The sequence below is a fragment of the Zeugodacus cucurbitae genome, chromosome Y (assembly GCF_028554725.1).
Source record: "Zeugodacus cucurbitae isolate PBARC_wt_2022May chromosome Y, idZeuCucr1.2, whole genome shotgun sequence".
Lineage (NCBI taxonomy): Eukaryota > Metazoa > Arthropoda > Insecta > Diptera > Tephritidae > Zeugodacus > Zeugodacus cucurbitae.
This window is the reverse complement of record NC_071673.1, coordinates 3,298,342-3,315,385: the sequence shown is the minus strand read 5'-3', so window position 1 is coordinate 3,315,385 and position 17,044 is coordinate 3,298,342. Positions and strand designations below refer to the sequence as shown.

General features: G+C 29.9%; 1 pseudogene; it reads right to left on the bottom strand.

The window, feature by feature from the left end:
- Nucleotides 1-8,843: 8,843 nt before the first annotated feature.
- On the bottom strand, nucleotides 8,844-13,676 carry LOC128923543 (phosphatidylinositol 5-phosphate 4-kinase type-2 alpha-like; annotated as a pseudogene).
- Nucleotides 13,677-17,044: the final 3,368 nt, after the last annotated feature.

Below are 17,044 nucleotides of genomic sequence, written 5' to 3'. Positions count from 1 at the left end.
TGCATTACTTGTTCGTCAATGACATACAAACATATTTATGTATATGTATGCATATGTAACAATGTGTGCATATGACCTTCACTGATAAGTGATAACGAGACAATACGAATTTTGGAAGATGTCCATACATATGCATCTACATATGTATGTATGTACGTAAGCGCTTTTGTATATATCTAGGTATACACATGTATGTATATACAAGTCTCATATAATGAAATATGTAGTTAATTTTAGTATTGTAAGAAATGCATTTAATATAAAAATAAAAGCATTTTTTATGAAAGTAGGTATATTATTTTAAAACATAACATTCATATGTAGGTCCGCTTAAACATGCCGACAAATATGCCTCTGAAATCGCATAATTTATTTGAATTGAATAAATTTTGCATGCAGTCATAAATAAATATCATATTAGCACATATGATTGCATATAAATGTATCAATATATAAGCAAACGGGCTAACATTCCGATATAATAGAAATGTAAATCTCTGAGCATATTTTTCATTTAATGCTCAGCAATGTTAACGTGACGCTGTTAAAATTTCTCCTTCCGAGCTGGCTGAGGTGAAACACGCTCATCGTGTTTGTTAGATTTTGACAATTCACACGCTGGTCCGCAATTGGACCTTCTCTATATTGTACGTTCTCTGCTATAAGTATTTTTTTTTTGCACCCGAACTTAGTTTTTCCTTCAATTATTTGTATTGTTCAACTTCAATAATTATTTAGGGAGTTTCATATATATTTTTCTTAGATAAAAATCATTATCGATGCAGGGCTATGGTGACATTTATTTTATTAAATAAATTAATATTTTATTTTCAGATATTAGTCTTTATTTTATACCAAAAGACCCCTCCACTCGTTTCTGTGGCTAACGTTTACATTAAATTATATTAGAGTAAAATTTTCAATATACTGAAAAATTCTTACGCATAAAGACGAAAACGTACTCAATTTATGATTCAAATCACAATTTCAATACAGTGACAAACAATTTCTTAACAAAGCAACATTGCGAACCTTACAAATGTTACTATTATTTTTTATATTGTTAATTCAAATAAAATTCTCTTAAATTCCATGAAGTTTAGACATCTTTTGGCATATTGTTCGGGATCATAAGTAGAAATTTCATCGACATTAATTCTATACTTAACAGCTTTAGCTTTAATGTCAATAAAATATATCATCACAATCCTCGTATTCGCTGTTTTCGCTGTTTTCGCTGCGTCCAGACGGTTGAGACCTTTCGCCCTGCTTCGACACGACACGAAAGCAGTCATGTATGTCGACTAAGAGCAGAGAACGTTAAATATAGAGAAGGTTCATGGTGTGCCGATTGTCAAAGTGGTCCTCTTTTCGCAGGGGTACTCGCCAAGATGAGCGTGTTTCACCACAGAAAATTATTAGCGTGTTTCACCACAGGTTTAACATCAGCGCACTCGAAAATAGCAGAATTGAGCGGTTTCAGTGTTAAATGAGAAAAATTGTGTTAATTTGAATGTTAATAACTGTACGCTTACAGATTCGCTTATATACAGTGCGCAAACGACTCGCTATATAATTTCATTTACATTTAATATCAAAATACATACGTATATATGCAAAACTTTATGATTTATTCCATAAAATGCTTTGAAGTATATAATGAAATAATTATTTTATATACATATGTTAAAATATAATATAATTATATACTGCATACATATGAATATTTATTTTCTTTGGTTATTAAAAGTTTCGATAATATACCAAAAGAATAAAATTTGGCGCATAATTTGTAATTATGTGTGCATGTAAACAAAATCGAAAGAACCATACGCATAATGTTTGTAAATTTGTTTACATGCATATGTGCGTAAATATGAGCCTCATGGTTCGTTGTAAAATCTTCGTTGCCACAGACAACGAATGGCCGCAAATTGTGATTTTTTGTTCTCAAGTCAAAGCAGTGTCGCACGTTCGAAGGGAAGAGGTCCAGGTCCCCAACTCATGTTATCGTTTGAATTTTTATGTCTTGATTCTTACAGAAATCAGTCGTAGTACATTGAAATATGGCATAATACATTGGTAGAATATTTAAATACATTTAATTATTTGTATTTGCTAATTGTACAATAACAATACAATACATAACAATATAATACATAATTAGCGCATTTATAATTAGGGAGGGATCACTTGAAACGCCTCTGTAAAGCTCGATGTGTCGAAGGTTTGATGGCCGCCTGCGCGACGTCAAAACGACGCAACATTGCGTTGTTGGTAGAAAATCGGCTTGTCGTAAATATGTATGAATATGTATGAGCATGCAAACATATCGACATAAATTTTTGCGAGCCTCAAATCAGAATTTTTGCTGAAAAATATTTTAAAAGGCTATGTTGCCATTTTTGTACCTAGGTTTTTGCGATGTTGTAAATTTTCCTTCTGGAGGGAACATTAGAAAAATCTTCAATTTATGATTTTTGTCATCGTCGCGAAAAGCCGTTTGTAGACATGGCATGCGCAGGGAGGTGTGTATGGCGTTGCTTTTATGAATGAAGCAACTTTGCCAAGTGAATGTGCGCTTGCGTTCATGAATGAAAATGGTTTTGTTGTATTTACTACAAAATTTGGCTGCGTTGATTGGCTGCCATATTGACTTGTGATTCTGCTTATGCGTTTGAGGCGCTTGTTGTTTTTGTAGAAAATACTTTTGATTTTTTGTGATGGTGACAAACTTACGTGTACGCATATGCGAATGTAAGTTTGTGTATGCATTACTTGTTCGTCAATGACATACAAACATATTTATGTATATGTATGCATATGTAACAATGTGTGCATATGACCTTCACTGATAAGTGATAACGAGACAATACGAATTTTGGAAGATGTCCATACATATGCATCTACATATGTATGTATGTACGTAAGCGCTTTTGTATATATCTAGGTATACACATGTATGTATATACAAGTCTCATATAATGAAATATGTAGTTAATTTTAGTATTGTAAGAAATGCATTTAATATAAAAATAAAAGCATTTTTTATGAAAGTAGGTATATTATTTTAAAACATAACATTCATATGTAGGTCCGCTTAAACATGCCGACAAATATGCCTCTGAAATCGCATAATTTATTTGAATTGAATAAATTTTGCATGCAGTCATAAATAAATATCATATTAGCACATATGATTGCATATAAATGTATCAATATATAAGCAAACGGGCTAACATTCCGATATAATAGAAATGTAAATCTCTGAGCATATTTTTCATTTAATGCTCAGCAATGTTAACGTGACGCTGTTAAAATTTCTCCTTCCGAGCTGGCTGAGGTGAAACACGCTCATCGTGTTTTGTTAGATTTTGACAATTCACACGCTGGTCCGCAATTGGACCTTCTCTATATTGTACGTTCTCTGCTAAGAGCGAATAGCATAGAATCAGCATCACTTGACAATGTGTCTAATAATTTCGTTTTGACTTCCTCCTCAATTTCAATTCTTACATAACTTTGGTAAAATTGTGCATTTGAGTCGTCGATCAATACGTATCGACTGTGAACGAGTTAATGACTCGCGATAGTCAATATAAACCCTGAATTGTTCGAACTACTAAGGAAAAGTATTCTACGGCTTTGAGGTATAAAGTTCTTATTTGAGTAATTTGTTGTAGTTGCCTTTGCGTATTTGTACATTTCGACAAGTGTTTGAATATATTTACGTTTGTTTGTATATTTTCATATTTGTCGGTTTCTGTGTTGTTTCATGGTTGGCTTTTAAATATTACGGCAGGTGTGTGTTAGAGTTTTTTTTTTCATAATTTCACTGCCAGCCAAAGCTGAAAAAGGATTAATTAAACAATAATAATTATAAAATATGAAAAAAAAATTAATTAAATATTTGTAATTATAAATTCTGAAAAAAAGTTAATTGAAGGTAAAAAAAGATTAATTATATAATAATTATTATAAAATTTAAAAAATATAGTAATTAAATATTTGTAATTATAAATTCTAAAAAAAAGTTAATTGAAGGTAAAAAGATTAATTAAATAATAATAATTATAAAATCTGAAAAAATATTTATTAATAAATAATAATAATTATATCAACAAATCCATTCAACTTATCTTTTTGGTTATATGTTTGATTGTTGTATGCTGGTGGAATAATGTTATAAATTAATTAATTATATATAAATTATAATAAAACATATCAACAAATCCATTCAACTTACCTTTTTGGTTGTATGAGCGCAAATGACTCGCGTTTTTCAATATTTTTTATTTCCCTTTATGAGATTTTTTTGGATTCACTAATGACAATTATGTCTTCTCTTTCTCACTCATTTAATAAGAACAAGACAAGAAATGAGATAACTAGTTTTGTTCTGTTGGGGAAATTCGAAATGTATTAACCCGAGCATGATTAATTCGACTTTTGAGGAACATATTTCTAAGCATTTTAGAGAAATTATTTTTAAAACGTATGCGTTGGTGTTAGTAATTGAAGAAACATGAGGGTAAAGTGGTTAGGCCTGGCTGGCAGGGTTAGTATTGAGCTGGATTTGGTGCGACAATATATGTTTGTTCACTTGTTGTTTTTGTGCACAGTGGGTGTTTTTCAAACGCATATGTTCCCAAACAAATGACGTCGCCAACTTATTGGTCAAAAACTATATCTCAGATACTACCTCACCGATTTTAATGAAATTCGGTATATACTATTTTCATAACAGCCCGATGACACGGACTAAATATGGTTCAAATCAATTACAAGTATCAAAATATTTCAATACAATGACCAAAAATTTCTTAATAAAGCAATAATGAGAACCTTACAAATATTACTATTCTTTTTTTATGTTCTTAACTCAAATAAAATTCTCTTGAATTCCATGAAGTCTAGAAATCGTTTATCATCATTGTTCGGGATCACAATTAACCCTCTCATTCCCGAATTAAAATGTGAGGAGCTAACATTTTTTTTAGTACAGATATATATTAGACTTAACTAAAATATGAAGTGATAAAAATTTCAAAGTACCATGTATCCTGGTCATTAGTTACAGGATGTTGCTTATAAGCAAAAATAAATTATTATAAATAAAGTAAACACTTTTCTCATGAATTTTTTGTTTTTAATGACTCTCTAATCTTTACTTATTTATATAGTTCACTTTGCTTTAAAATAAATCAATCGTAGCATGTTTTGTCGCGCAGTTTCATGAAAAATCTGAATATTGCACTCTTCCTAGAACTCTTTCGTAAGAACACTGATCGAAATTTTTGGAATTTGGTCAAGTTTTCGAGACGTTAAGCACTGTACATGTCCACTTATTTATAATTTAGGGCCTTTTTCTGGCTTTGGTTCTTGTATTTCCATATTATCCGATCAATTTGAGCCATTTTACACTATTTAGAGGGTTAAAGAAAACATTACTGTTAGATCTCAAACGCTTTTACCCCATTGGGGATTATGGGGCAATAGTTGGACCTCTTCAAACTAAACCCTTTGCATGGAATATTAAAACGACAATAATGGGTAATTCAGATATGAAAAAAAGCAAAAATTAATCACCAACTAATTGACAAATTCATTGTAGATGCCTTTACGAAGAATAGGTAACGGTGAAGTACGGTTAACTGTATAACACGTGCTTAACAAGTAAAATAATCGAAGTGTGTAAAGTTTTTCTTGACACTAACAAAATTGAATGATTTTTGTTTTTTGTTGTTCTTGGTTGGTTTTTGCATTGCTTTCGCAGCTTTTTTTTCTTGACATACTGTACTGAATGAATACGTGCAGAGCTCATAACAGAAAATGTTACTGTAAGCTTGCACAGCACATAAGTCTACATAACTGAAAAAACTGGTGGTCAAAAAAATTTAAGTAACAAGATTTAGAAGCCGGTAAGTACAATGTTGCCTATAGGCAACCGAGAACTCGATAACCGATCAGCTGTTCTACATTGTTGTTTTTGCTTTTCATAAGAAGTTGGTAAGTTTCATCAACTGATTAATATTTTTCAGCAGCGACATCTAGCGTAGCTTTTTATCAAAAGATTCAACCAATCGCAGACAAGGAATGTATATCGTACGTCTTTGTCGAAGAGTGGAATTTGATTTTCAAGTCGATTTAAATTCAATTTAAAATAAATAGAGATTTTATTTTGCATGGTAAATCGATCTTAATAAGCGTTTAAATCGAGCAGAGGCCTTTAAATAGATCAATTAGCTCCTGTCTAAAAACGCTATTAGCTGCTTTGGTAACCGTTTTTGTTTACCTATATTCTGTTAACATATGAATAATGGCAATAAAATAGCAACACTTATTACTTGTCAACCTGCAACCATTTTGTTATTGTTGAAATGAAGATTTATGTAAAATGTTAAATATTTATTTACATCTCTTTTCGTCATAATTAAAAAAAAAATAAATGTGCAGAAACTATGTGGTAAAGTGTAAGTGAATAAAGAGTGCAAAATATTAATAAAAACTTCAATATATATCGGGAAAATTCAAGATACACGTTCAAGTGCGAATATCTGGAATATCTCTTAGTCTGGAGAATCACCTCTTTCCAACGGTACCCATTTTATCATCCAAATTTTGGGATAGTATACTACAGTCGACCGCGATATACTAAAGGACAGTATTCTGCGACTTTAAAGTGTAAAGTTATTTTTTTTTATAATTTATTGTAGTTTGCTTTGTGTATCTGAGTGCAAAAATCGTGTTTTCTGGGTTATGATACTATTCATGTAAATGAACGATATGTTGGTTCATTTGTTGTTTGTGTGTGTGTGTTTTTTAAACACAGATGTTTTCAAATAAATGACGTCGCCCATTATAGGTCATAAACCATATCTCAGAAACCACTCCACCTATTTTAATGAAATTCGGGATATGAGCATTTCCGCCAGAAGGTCCACCACGGACAAAATATTAAACATTAATAGAATTGCAAAGTTTTTGCATATTTTCGTAGGAAAATATTTAAATTTATTTATATTAAATTAATATAATAATATTAATATTGTTAAAAAATCAGAAGATTTGTGGTTTTGGTAACTCCTTAAAATTGGTCACGTGCGACATCGTAGGTGTGGAATTTAAAAATTGAAAATTATTTTTTGTCTTATAAAATTGACTTAGTATGTAAATATATACATTTACATTAATTATTTACATATGAGCAAAAACCAAACTTTAAATTCCACTGAAATAGCTATTCAAATAGATTTTGGCGAAAATTATAGGCTTACAAATCAAAATAAGGCTGCTCATTTCAACTAGGTTGTCAGGAGAAAATCGTTTGCTTTTAAAAGTGACAAGTTAACGCATGACATATTATTTTCTTGATAAATCTCTTAACTAAAATTAAGAAATCCTTTAGTTGCTTTTCTAAAATATTTATTTTATTTAAGGTAACTGCTCTCAATTTAAAATCAAATTTATATTATAAAGCCTGCTTGATTATATAAAATAATTAAATACTAAATACTCTTTATTAGAATATAATTTTTTTGCAAGGAGCCGTCGATGGAGTGCGAGCATTTATCAAAAGGAAAGTCTAGCAGATAACGAAATCCAAAAATTTTTATACCCGAGCACAGCATTTTGTGACAAAAACTGTATTTCACATCCATAATACATTCCCAAATATTGTGGTAGAAGAGTTTTGCTTTGCATTTTAACCACATATGGATGATATTGCTGTAAAAATGGATGCATAAGTTCGATCTCTTCCGAAGTCAAGCTCTTTATGATAAAAAATGTATTATAACTGTGGTAAAATTGTGCAACTCGACGATTCAATACGAATTGACTGTGAACGAGTTAATGACTCGCGATAGTCAACATAAACCCTGAATTGTTCACGCAAGTTTCGAACTACTAAGGAAAAGTATTCTTCGGCTTTGAGGTATAAAGTTCTTTTTTGTATAATTTATTGTAGTTAGCTTTGAGTATTTGTACAAGTGTTTGAATATATTCACGTTTGTTTGCATATTTTCATTTTGTCGGTTTGTGCGTGCGTACCATAGTTGGCTTTTAAATATTTACACATTACGGCAGGTGTTTGTAATGTTTTTTTCTTAACTTTTTTTTTAGATAATTTAGTGTTGGATTGTTTATTTGTTGTTTTTGTGCACAGTGGGTGTTTTTCAAACACAGATGTTTTCAAACAAATGGCGTGGCCCACTCACCGGCTGTGAACATATCAGATATTTTGCAAACAAATGAAAAGAACCAAAATAAATAAATACCCATATTCATTTTATGGACTATAAGTATTTTTTTTTGCACCCGAACTTAGTTTTTCCTTCAATTATTTGTATTGTTCAACTTCAATAATTATTTAGGGAGTTTCATATATATTTTTCTTAGATAAAAATCATTATCGATGCAGGGCTATGGTGACATTTATTTTATTAAATAAATTAATATTTTATTTTCAGATATTAGTCTTTATTTTATACCAAAAGACCCCTCCACTCGTTTCTGTGGCTAACGTTTACATTAAATTATATTAGAGTAAAATTTTCAATATACTGAAAAATTCTTACGCATAAAGACGAAAACGTACTCAATTTATGATTCAAATCACAATTTCAATACAGTGACAAACAATTTCTTAACAAAGCAACATTGCGAACCTTACAAATGTTACTATTATTTTTTATATTGTTAATTCAAATAAAATTCTCTTAAATTCCATGAAGTTTAGACATCTTTTGGCATATTGTTCGGGATCATAAGTAGAAATTTCATCGACATTAATTCTATACTTAACAGCTTTAGCTTTAATGTCAATAAAATATATCATCACAATCCTCGTATTCGCTGTTTTCGCTGCGTCCAGACGGTTGAGACCTTTCGCCCTGCTTCGACACGACACGAAAGCAGTCATGTATGTCGACTAAGAGCGAATAGCATAGAATCAGCATCACTTGACAATGTGTCTAATAATTTCGTTTTGACTTCCTCCTCAATTTCAATTCTTACTTTTAGCTTTATAAAATTCGTTATAATCTTTATAAGTATGTAAACACTTTTATAATTGCTTTTCTGACGTTTCGCGATCCACGGCAATACCTTCCAAGTTCAAGTCAAGATGAGAACCAAATACATTGCGCATAACCACAAACTATTGTTGACCGCTTTCAAGAGTTTTTTCTATACATTCCCAAATATTGTGGTAGAAGAGTTTTGCCTTGCATTTTAACCACATATGGATGATATTGCTGTAAAAATGGATGCATAAGTTCGATCTCTTCCGATGTCAAGCTCTTTATGATAAAAAATGTATTATAACTTTGGTAAAATTGTGCATTTGAGTCGTCGATCAATACGTATCGACTGTGAATGAGTTAATGACTCGCGATAGTCAATATAAACCCTGAATTTTTCGAACTACTAAGGAAAAGTATTCTACGGCTTTGAGGTATAAAGTTCTTATTTGAGTAATTTGTTGTAGTTGCCTTTGCGTATTTGTACATTTCGACAAGTGTTTGAATATATTTACGTTTGTTTGTATATTTTCATATTTGTCGGTTTCTGTGTTGTTTCATGGTTGGCTTTTAAATATTACGGCAGGTGTGTGTTAGAGTTTTTTTTTAATTTGTTTTTTTTTTCATAATTTCACTGCCAGCCAAAGCTGAAAAAGGATTAATTAAACAATAATAATTATAAAATATGAAAAAAAAATTAATTAAATATTTGTAATTATAAATTCTGAAAAAAAGTTAATTGAAGGTAAAAAAAGATTAATTATATAATAATTATTATAAAATTTAAAAAATATAGTAATTAAATATTTGTAATTATAAATTCTAAAAAAAAGTTAATTGAAGGTAAAAAGATTAATTAAATAATAATAATTATAAAATCTGAAAAAATATTTATTAATAAATAATAATAATTATATCAACAAATCCATTCAACTTATCTTTTTGGTTATATGTTTGATTGTTGTATGCTGGTGGAATAATGTTATAAATTAATTAATTATATATAAATTATAATAAAACATATCAACAAATCCATTCAACTTACCTTCTTGGTTGTATGAGCGCAAATGACTCGCGTTTTTCAATATTTTTTATTTCCCTTTATGGGATTTTTTTGGATTCACTAATGACAATTATGTCTTCTCTTTCTCACTCATTTAATAAGAACAAGACAAGAAATGAGATAACTAGTTTTGTTCTGTTGGGGAAATTCGAAATGTATTAACCCGAGCATGATTAATTCGACTTTTGAGGAACATATTTCTAAGCATTTTAGAGAAATTATTTTTAAAACGTGTGCGTTGGTGTTAGTAATTGAAGAAACATGAGGGTAAAGTGGTTAGGCATGGCTGGCAGGGTTAGTATTGAGCTGGATTTGGTGCGACAATATATGTTTGTTCACTTGTTGTTTTTGTGCACAGTGGGTGTTTTTCAAACGCATATGTTCCCAAACAAATGACGTCGCCAACTTATTGGTCAAAAACTATATCTCAGATACTACCTCACCGATTTTAATGAAATTCGGTATATACTATTTTCATAACAGCCCGATGACACGGACTAAATATGGTTCAAATCAATTACAAGTATCAAAATATTTCAATACAATGACCAAAAATTTCTTAATAAAGCAATAATGAGAACCTTACAAATATTACTATTCTTTTTTTATGTTGTTAACTCAAATAAAATTCTCTTGAATTCCATGAAGTCTAGAAATCGTTTATCATCATTGTTCGGGATCACAATTAACCCTCTCATGCCCGAATTAAAATGTGAGGAGCTAACATTTTTTTTAGTACAGATATATATTAGACTTAACTAAAATATGAAGTGATAAAAATTTCAAAGTACTATGTATCCTGGTTATTAGTTACAGGATGTTGCTTATAAGCAAAAATAAATTATTATAAATAAAGTAAACACTTTTCTCATGAATTTTTTGTTTTTAATGACTCTCTAATCTTTACTTATTTATATAGTTCACTTTGCTTTAAAATAAATCAATCGTAGCATGTTTTGTCGCGCAGTTTCATGAGAAATCTGAATATTGCACTCTTCCTAGAACTCTTTCGTAAGAACACTGATCGAAATTTTTGGAATTTGGTCAAGTTTTCGAGACGTTAAGCACTGTACATGTCCACTTATTTATAACTTAGGGCCTTTTTCTGGCTTTGGTTCTTGTATTTCCATATTATCCGATCAATTTGAGCCATTTTACACTATTTAGAGGGTTAAAGAAAACATTACTGTTAGATCTCAAACGCTTTTACCCCATTGGGGATTATGGGGCAATAGTTGGACCTCTTCAAACTAAACCCTTTGCATGGAATATTAAAACGACAATAATGGGTAATTCAGATATGAAAAAAAAGCAAAAATTAATCACCAACTAATTGACAAATTCATTGTAGATGCCTTTACGAAGAATAGGTAACGGTGAAGTACGGTTAACTGTATAACACGTGCTTAACAAGTAAAATAATCGAAGTGTGTAAAGTTTTTCTTGACACTAACAAAATTGAATGATTTTTGTTTTTTGTTGTTCTTGGTTGGTTTTTGCATTGCTTTCGCAGCTTTTTTTTCTTGACATACTGTACTGAATGAATACGTGCAGAGCTCATAACAGAAAATGTTACTGTAAGCTTGCACAGCACATAAGTCTACATAACTGAAAAAACTGGTGGTCAAAAAAATTTAAGTAACAAGATTTAGAAGCCGGTAAGTACAATGTTGCCTATAGGCAACCGAGAACTCGATAACCGATCAGCTGTTCTACATTGTTTTTTTTGCTTTTCATAAGAAGTTGGTAAGTTTCATCAACTGATTAATATTTTTCAGCAGCGACATCTAGCGTAGCTTTTTATCAAAAGATTCAACCAATCGCAGACAAGGAATGTATATCGTACGTCTTTGTCGAAGAGTGGAATTTGATTTTCAAGTCGATTTAAATTCAATTTAAAATAAATAGAGATTTTATTTTGCATGGTAAATCGATCTTAATAAGCGTTTAAATCGAGCAGAGGCCTTTAAATTGATCAATTAGCTCCTGTCTAAAAACGCTATTAGCTGCTTTGGTGACCGTTTTTGTTCACCTATATTCTGTTAACATATGAATAATGGCAATAAAATAGCAACACTTATTACTTGTCAACCTGCAACCATTTTGTTATTGTTGAAATGAAGATTTATGTAAAATGTTAAATATTTATTTACATCTCTTTTCGTCATAATTAAAAAAAAATAAATGTGCAGAAACTATGTGGTAAAGTGTAAGTGAATAAAGAGTGCAAAATATTAATAAAAACTTCAATATATATCGGGAAAATTCAAGATACACGTTCAAGTGCGAATTTCCAACGGTACCCATTTTATCATCCAAATTTTGGGATAGTATACTACAGTCGACCGCGATATACTAAGGGACAGTATTCTGCGACTTTAAAGTGTAAAGTTATTTTTTTTATAATTTATTGTAGTTTGCTTTGTGTATCTGAGTGCAAAAATCGTGTTTTCTGGGTTATGACACTATTCATGTAAATGAACGATATGTTGGTTCATTTGTTGTTTGTGTGTGTGTGTTTTTTAAACACAGATGTTTTCAAATAAATGACGTCGCCCATTATAGGTCATAAACCATATCTCAGAAACCACTCCACCTATTTTAATGAAATTCGGGATATGAGCATTTCCGCCAGAAGGTCCACCACAGACAAAATATTAAACATTAATAGAATTACAAAGTTTTTGCATATTTTCGTAGGAAAATATTTAAATTTATTTATATTAAATTAATATAATAATATTAATATTGTTAAAAAATCAGAAGATTTGTGGTTTTGGTAACTCCTTAAAATTGGTCACGTGCGACATCGTAGGTGTGGAATTTAAAAATTGAAAATTATTTTTTGTCTTATAAAATTGACTTAGTATGTAAATATATACATTTACATTAATTATTTACATATGAGCAAAAATCAAACTTTAAATTCCACTGAAATAGCTATTCAAATAGATTTTGGCGAAAATTATAGGCTTACAAATCAAAATAAGGCTGCTCATTTCAACTAGGTTGTCAGGAGAAAATCGTTTGCTTTTAAAAGTGACAAGTTAACGCATGACATATTATTTTCTTGATAAATCTCTTAACTAAAATTAAGAAATCCTTTAGTTGCTTTTCTAAAATATTTATTTTATTTAAGGTAACTGCTCTCGGTTTAAAATCAAATTTATATTATAAAGCCTGCTTGATTATATAAAATAATTAAATACTAAATACTCTTTATTAGAATATAATTTTTTTGCAAGGAGCCGTCGATGGAGTGCGAGCATTTATCAAAAGGAAAGTCTAGCAGATAACGAAATCCAAAAATTTTTATACCCGAGCACAGCATAATACATTCCCAAATATTGTGGTAGAAGAGTTTTGCTTTGCATTTTAACCACATATGGATGATATTGCTGTAAAAATGGATGCATAAGTTCGATCTCTTCCGAAGTCAAGCTCTTTATGATAAAAAATGTATTATAACTGTGGAAAATTGTGCAACTCGACGATTCAATACGAATTGACTGTGAACGAGTTAATGACTCGCGATAGTCAACATAAACCCTGAATTGTTCACGCAAGTTTCGAACTACTAAGGAAAAGTATTCTTCGGCTTTGAGGTATAAAGTTCTTTTTTGTATAATTTATTGTAGTTAGCTTTGAGTATTTGTACAAGTGTTTGAATATATTCACGTTTGTTTGCATATTTTCATTTTGTCGGTTTGTGCGTGCGTACCATAGTTGGCTTTTAAATATTTACACATTACGGCAGGTGTTTGTAATGTTTTTTTCTTAACTTTTTTTTAGATAATTTAGTGTTGGATTGTTTATTTGTTGTTTTTGTGCACAGTGGGTGTTTTTCAAACACAGATGTTTTCAAACAAATGGCGTGGCCCACTCACCGGCTGTGAACATATCAGATATTTTTCAAGCAAATGAAAAGAACCAAAATAAATAAATACCCAAAATGCATAAAACAAATACCCTCTAAAAAGGTTTTATAAAGATAATATTAAGAAAGTTTAAGATATTAATTTTATGGACTATAAGTATTTTTTTTTTGCACCCGAACTTAGCTTTTCCTTCAATTATTTGTATTGTTCAACTTCAATAATTATTTAGGGAGTTTCATATATATTTTTCTTAGATAAAAATCATTATCGATGCAGGGCTATGGTGACATTTATTTTATTAAATAAATTAATATTTTATTTTCAGATATTAGTCTTTATTTTATACCAGCAGACCCCTCCACTCGTTTCTGTGGCTAACGTTTACATTAAATTATATTAGAGTAAAATTTTCAATATACTGAAAAATTCTTACGCATAAAGACGAAAACGTACTCAATTTATGATTCAAATCACAATTTCAATACAGTGACAAACAATTTCTTAACAAAGCAACATTGCGAACCTTACAAATGTTACTATTATTTTTTATATTGTTAATTCAAATAAAATTCTCTTAAATTCCATGAAGTTTAGACATCTTTTGGCATATTGTTCGGGATCATAAGTAGAAATTTCATCGACATTAATTCTATACTTAACAGCTTTAGCTTTAATGTCAATAAAATATATCATCACAATCCTCGTATTCGCTGCGTCCAGACGGTTGAGACCTTTCGCCCTGCTTCGACACGACACGAAAGCAGTCATGTATATCGACTAAGAGCGAATAGCATAGAATCAGCATCACTTGACAATGTGTCTAATAATTTCGTTTTGACTTCCTCCTCAATTTCAATTCTTACTTTTAGCTTTATAAAATTCGTTATAATCTTTATAAGTATGTAAACACTTTTATAATTGCTTTTCTGACGCTTCGCGATCCACGGCAATACCTTTCAAGTTCAAGTCAAGATGAGAACCAAATACATTGCGCATAACCACAAACTATTGTTGACCGCTTTCAAGAGTTTTTTCTATACATTCCCAAATATTGTGGTAGAAGAGTTTTGCCTTGCATTTTAACCACATATGGATGATATTGCTGTAAAAATGGATGCATAAGTTCGATCTCTTCCGAAGTCAAGCTCTTTATGATAAAAAATGTATTATAACTTTGGTAAAATTGTGCATTTGAGTCGTCGATCAATACGTATCGACTGTGAACGAGTTAATGACTCGCGATAGTCAATATAAACCCTGAATTGTTCGAACTACTAAGGAAAAGTATTCTACGGCTTTGAGGTATAAAGTTCTTATTTGAGTAATTTGTTGTAGTTGCCTTTGCGTATTTGTACATTTCGACAAGTGTTTGAATATATTTACGTTTGTTTGTATATTTTCATATTTGTCGGTTTCTGTGTTGTTTCATGGTTGGCTTTTAAATATTACGGCAGGTGTGTGTTAGAGTTTTTTTTTAATTTGTTTTTTTTTCATAATTTCACTGCCAGCCAAAGCTGAAAAAGGATTAATTAAACAATAATAATTATAAAATATGAAAAAAAAATTAATTAAATATTTGTAATTATAAATTCTGAAAAAAAGTTAATTGAACGTAAAAAAAGATTAATTATATAATAATTATTATAAAATTTAAAAAATATAGTAATTAAATATTTGTAATTATAAATTCTAAAAAAAAGTTAATTGAAGGTAAAAAGATTAATTAAATAATAATAATTATAAAATCTGAAAAAATATTTATTAATAAATAATAATAATTATATCAACAAATCCATTCAACTTATCTTTTTGGTTATATGTTTGATTGTTGTATGCTGGTGGAATAATGTTATAAATTAATTAATTATATATAAATTATAATAAAACATCTCAACAAATCCATTCAACTTACCTTTTTGGTTGTATGAGTATACATTGTATCCATAATACATTCCCAAATATTGTGGTAGAAGAGTTTTGCTTTGCATTTTAACCACATATGGATGATATTGCTGTAAAAATGGATGCATAAGTTCGATCTCTTCCGAAGTCAAGCTCTTTATGATAAAAAATGTATTATAACTGTGGTAAAATTGTGCAACTCGACGATTCAATACGAATTGACTGTGAACGAGTTAATGACTCGCGATAGTCAACATAAACCCTGAATTGTTCACGCAAGTTTCGAACTACTAAGGAAAAGTATTCTTCGGCTTTGAGGTATAAAGTTCTTTTTTGTATAATTTATTGTAGTTTTTTTTTGAGTATTTGTACAAGTGTTTGAATATATTCACGTTTGTTTGCATATTTTCATTTTGTCGGTTTGTGCGTGCGTACCATAGTTGGCTTTTAAATATTTACACATTACGGCATGTGTTTGTAATGTTTTTTTCTTAACTTTTTTTTAGATAATTTAGTGTTGGATTGTTTATTTGTTGTTTTTGTGCACAGTGGGTGTTTTTCAAACACAGATGTTTTCAAACAAATGGCGTGGCCCACTCACCGGCTGTGAACATATCAGATATTTTGCAAACAAATGAAAAGAACCAAAATAAATAAATACCCAAAATGCATAAAACAAATACCCTCTAAAAAGGTTGTATAAAGATAATATTAAGAAAGTTTAAGATATTCATTTTATGGACTATAAGTATTTTTTTTTTTGCACCCGAACTTAGCTTTTTCTTCAATTATTTGTATTGTTCAACTTCAATAATTATTTAGGGAGTTTCATATATATTTTTCTTAGATAAAAATCATTATCGATGCAGGGCTATGGTGACATTTATTTTATTAAATAAATTAATATTTTATTTTCAGATATTAGTCTTTATTTTATACCAGCAGACCCCTCCACTCGTTTCTGTGGCTAACGTTTACATTAAATTATATTAGAGTAAAATTTTCAATATACTGAAAAATTCTTACGCATAAAGACGAAAACGTACTCAATTTATGATTCAAATCACAATTTCAATACAGTGACAAACAATTTCTTAACAAAGCAACATTGCGAACCTTACAAATGTTACTATTATTTTTTATATTGTTAATTCAAATAAAATTCTCTTAAATTCCAT